The sequence below is a fragment of the Gopherus evgoodei genome, chromosome 21 (assembly GCF_007399415.2).
Source record: "Gopherus evgoodei ecotype Sinaloan lineage chromosome 21, rGopEvg1_v1.p, whole genome shotgun sequence".
Taxonomy (NCBI): Eukaryota; Metazoa; Chordata; order Testudines; family Testudinidae; genus Gopherus; species Gopherus evgoodei.
In genome coordinates this window covers 3,564,698-3,569,438 of record NC_044342.1, presented here as the reverse complement: position 1 = coordinate 3,569,438, position 4,741 = coordinate 3,564,698, and the positions used below count along the sequence as shown (strand labels likewise).

The 4,741-nt window shown below is 51.0% G+C and overlaps 1 non-coding gene across 1 annotated transcript; it reads left to right on the top strand.

Annotated features, from left to right (window-relative positions):
* The first annotated feature begins 2,094 nt into the window (after positions 1–2,094).
* On the top strand, positions 2,095–2,287 carry LOC115638438. Its single transcript, XR_003997441.1, has one exon. It is a non-coding gene; the product is annotated as a U2 spliceosomal RNA (small nuclear RNA).
* The last annotated feature ends 2,454 nt before the right edge of the window (positions 2,288–4,741 follow it).

The following is a 4,741-nucleotide window of genomic DNA, read 5'->3' as shown; positions in this document are numbered from 1 at the left end:
CCCTCTTTGCAACCAACCTTTGTTACCTCACTTCATAACAGCACACACAGAGCAACCTTTTACCTTTCAGCACCAAAGCATACTGTAGAAGAAATCTAATGGCATAAGTTTAAGATGAGAGACTTCAGTACTAACAAAAATTCTAAGATATTCAAAAATACCTTTGTCTTTAGACACCAAACAGAAAATCAATCAAACGAAGCACAGACAAGCAACAACCAAACAAACATCAATTCCTACTCCCAACATGCTTTTGGTGTTTGGAACCCATACCCCTTAATGATGAGTCCTTTATAGGTGAGGGTCAAGCTCTCAGGCCTCAAATGCCAGGTACAGTTACTCTGTCCTTGATCCAAAATAAACAGGAAAAAACACTGGATTACTCCTGCCCCAATAACAAAGAGACTGGGGATCTCACAGCAGCTGAAATGAGCATTTGGACAAGCACTCCCTTCATGCAATCTGGGGTGGGTGTAAGCATGCAAATGACATCAGCCTCAAAAGGTGTTTACAACAGATCACCAACAGATGGCAGGGGAGAATTCATACCGACCCTGCTTAAACTAGATTGTGGCGAAGATTAAAAAACACTGAATGTTAGAACTTACCAAATGCGGGTCAATCCATTCTCATTGTCTTACCCGCTTAAACTCCACACCTGAATGTAGCCTTCACATGGACAACATACCCTCCTAACTCAGTGTCTGTACGTTAACCTTTTACCCCCAACCGGGACTATTGCAGATTCTGTATTCCTTATGCCACCCGATCTTAAACCGAACTTCGCACCCCCTGGGTAATCTGTACATTGTTCCCTGATCACCAGAAACTTCTACGCCTAAACTCTGTACCGTACAAATTTTTCTTCTTTGAACGTCATCTTACTAAAATGTTGACATTTGTTCGAGATCCCAGCTCCTGTTCCTTTGCAAGGCATGTGTGTTTGCTCTGGGTTTTAGTCTGCTAGTACAGCAGGGGCAGGGTGGGGGCCGATTGAGCCAGAGGCGCTTGCCTGCTGCAGACACGGATCCAAGGCTGAACCTCATCCCCCACAAGCTGAAGGTTTAACTGAAAACAGTTTAAGAAGTGCTCCCGTCTCTGGCACTCAGCTACCCAGCTCCCAATGGGGTCCAAACCTTTTACCCTTTTACCCTGTATAAACTGTAAAATCCTGTGACCAGGGCAGCTGCCTAGCAGCCGGCGCATCTGCCTGCTAGCATGAGAGCTTGTAAGGCACTAATCCAGATAGAGGTGGCTGGGTGGCAGAGGAGTAAAGAGCCACCAGAGTGGTGCAGCGGACACATACTGGGCCCATAACCCAGAGGTCAATGGATCAAAGCCATTCTCAGATACACGAGCACTTGTCTCTTTTCCCTCTGGGCCTTCAAGTGATCAAAACCCTCGGCTTGCCGGCCCAGCTCTGTTTGCCATGCACCTGGGCAGCAGCAGGACAGTCTCAAGACAGCAGCTCCCACCCATTATCCCTTGTAGTGGAAAGAAAGTAGAATTGTGGTTGGACTTCTGCTATTTCTGTTCAGGGAGTCAGTGGCTGTGAGGCAACTCTTACTGATAATGGAAGGGGAAGAGTTCTTTCTTCTGCATTGATGCTGCAATTTTTTGTTGTGCCCTTTCTCCCCCCTCTTCAAGGCAGGCAGGCAGGCTTGGTGGCTTGGGGCTGGTTTCTTTTGGCAGACACCTGGTTGAGAACTGGTGCTCTATAGTCTTGTCTAAACTGACCAGCCCTAATGTCTATAGCCTCGTCTCATACTTTGGAAGCCTTTTATTTATCCCTTTCCACTGCAAAAACTGTTTAGTCCTACTCTTTCTTTCCAAGCTGCTAAACAGTTATTGATCCATGAGAGGGCCTGAGCCATCTGGAGTAGCTTATGACTGTGAGTGGCAACCTCAGGGCAGACTGTTAAGAAGCAGGGCACAATCCCCAAATTGGTTGTGTGTTCTAGACTTACTTTTCACAAAGTGTCAGATTCTGGATGATGTCCCTTTTATGCCTTTTTAAAACAAACTTGCTATTTTTGCATCATTTAAGCATTCTATGCAGAGGACTAGAAATGTTTCTATTAACCTGAATGTTAGATCATTTTAACATTGGCCGGAATCAAAATGTTAAATTAGTTCTTATGACTTTAATAACTGATACTTCCTCTATCTCAGGACTAGCTATTAAACTGATTTTTGGACTAGGGAGATGGAATAGCAGCTTCCTCCATCCATTGCACACATCACCCTGTTATTGTGGCACTGAACCCCCAGGAGCGGTGGACCTCCCTGTGGGGAGAATATCATGGTTGAAGAGCAGCGAAGAAAAGTGGTGTTGTCTGTGTTTCCGTTTCGTTTGTACTGAGTATGGTTTTGAGTCGTTTGTAACTCTTTCGTCAGTTATTAGTAACATCTTATTATTAGACCTGTGAGTTGAAAGGCTGCTCTTGCAGGTTTTACTTTGTTGTTGTTGGTAGGTCAAACAGCCGCTTTCTTAGGTCTGGTCTACACTATGCATTTGAACCAAATTTAGCAGTATTAAAACGAATTAACCCTGCACCCGTCCACACAATGAAGCCCTTTATATCGATATAAAGGGCTCTTAATACTGATATCTGTACTCCTCCCAGCGGAAATAGCACAGAAATTGGTATTGCCATGTCGGATAAGGATTAGCGTGGCCACAATTCGACAGTATTGGCCTCCGGGCGGTTTCCCACAGTGCAACACTGTGATTGCTCTGGAAAGCAATCTGAACTTGGATGCACTGGCCAGGTAAACAGGAAAAGCCCCGCGAACTTTTGAATTTCATTTCCTGTTTGCCCAGCGTGGAGCTCTGATCAGCACGGGTGGCAATGCAGTCCCAAATCTGAAAAGAGCTCCAGCATGGACTGTCTGGGAGATACTGGATCTGATCGCTGTATGGAGAGACAAATCTGTTCTATCAGAGCTCCGTTACAGAAGATGAAATGCCAAAGCATTTGAAAAAATCTCCAGGCTATGATAGACAGAGTCCACAGCTGGGACTCAGCACAGTGCTACGTGACAAGCATAACGGAAAGCCAAAGAATCAAATGGACGCTCATGGAGGGAGGGAGAGGGGACTGAGGACGCCAGCTATTCCACAGTCCCCGCAGTCTTCGAAAAGCATTTGCATTCTTAGCTAAGCTCTCAATGCCTGAACGGTCAAATACATATTCCCGGGGTGTTTCAAGGGACCCTGGAGCTAGGCTAAGGGGTCCAATGGGCAAGGCCCCTGGAGCTAGGGTTAGGGGACCCACGGATAGGGCCTTTGGAGCTAGGGTTAGGGCTCCCACGGGAAGGACCTCTGGAGTTAGAGTTAGGGGCCCCATGGATAGGGCCCCTTGAGTTAGGGTTGGGGGACCCATGCGTAGGGCCCCTTGAGCTAGGGTAAGGGGCCCCACTGGTAGGGCCTCTGAAGCTAGGGTTAGGGGCCCCGGAGTAGGGGGCCTGCAGTTAGGGTTAGGGGTCCCACGAGAAGGAACCTTGGAGCTAGGGTTAGGGGCTCCACGGGAAGGGCCCTTGGAGCTAGTGTTAGGATTCCCACGTGTAGGGTCCCTGGAGCTAGGGTTAGGAATCCCAGGGATGGGGCCACTGGAGCAAGAGTTGGGGGTCCCAGAGATTGGGTGCCTGGAGCTAGTGTTAGGGTGTCCAGGGGTGGGGCCCCAGGAGCTAGGGTTAGCTGCCCCATGGGCAGGGCCCCTAGAGCTCGGTTTTGGATCCCCAGGGATGCGGCCTCTGGAGCTAGGGTTAGGGTTCCCACTGGTAGGGCCCCTGAAGCTAGAGTTAGGGGCCCCAGGGGTAGGGCCTATAGAGCTAGGGTTTGGAGCCCCAGGGATGGGGCCCATGGAGCTAGGGTTAGGGGTTCCAGGAGTGGGGCCCCTGGAACTAGGTTTAGAGGCCTCATGGGTAGGGACCCTGAAGGTAGGGTTAGGCGCCCCAGGGGAAAGGCCCCTGGAGCTAAGGTTAGAGTTCCCACGGGTAGGTCCCCTGGAACTAGGATTATGGGTCAAATGGGCACGAACCCAGGAGCTGAGGTTAGAGCTCCCACAGGTAGGATGTCAGGAGCTAGGGTTAGGGGCCCCACGGATAAGGCCCCTGGAGCTTCGGTTAGGGATCCCAAGGGAAGGGCCTCTGGAGCTAGGGTTAGATGCTCCATGGGCAGGGGCCCAGGAGCTAGGGTTAGGGGCCCCAGGAATGGGGCCCCTGGAGCTAGGTTTAAGTCCCCATGGGTAGGGCCCATGGAGCTAGGGTTAAGGTCCCCACGGGTAGGGGCCCTGGAGATAGAGTCAGGGGCCCTAGGGATGGAGCCCCTGTAGCTAGGGATAGGGGCCCCATGCGTACGGCTCCTGGAGCTAGGGCTGGAGGCCCAAGGGATATGCCCCCTGGAGCTAGGGATAGGGGTCGCAAGGGTAGGGCCTCTGGAGCTAAGGTTAGGGGCCCAACGGGTAGGGTCCCGGGAGCTAGGTTTAGGAGCCCCAGGGATGGGGTCCCTGGAGCTAGGGTAAGGGGTCCCAGGGGTGGGGCACCTGGAGATAGGTTTAGGGGCCCCACGGGTAAGGACTCTGTAGCTAGGGTTAGGGGACCCATGGGTTGGGCCCCTGGAGCTAGGGTTAGAGGTCGTAGGGATGAGGCCTCTGGAGCTAGGGTTAGGGGCCCACATGTATGGCATCTGAAGCTAAGGTTAGGGGACACAGGGGTAAGACTCCTGGAGCTAGGGTTA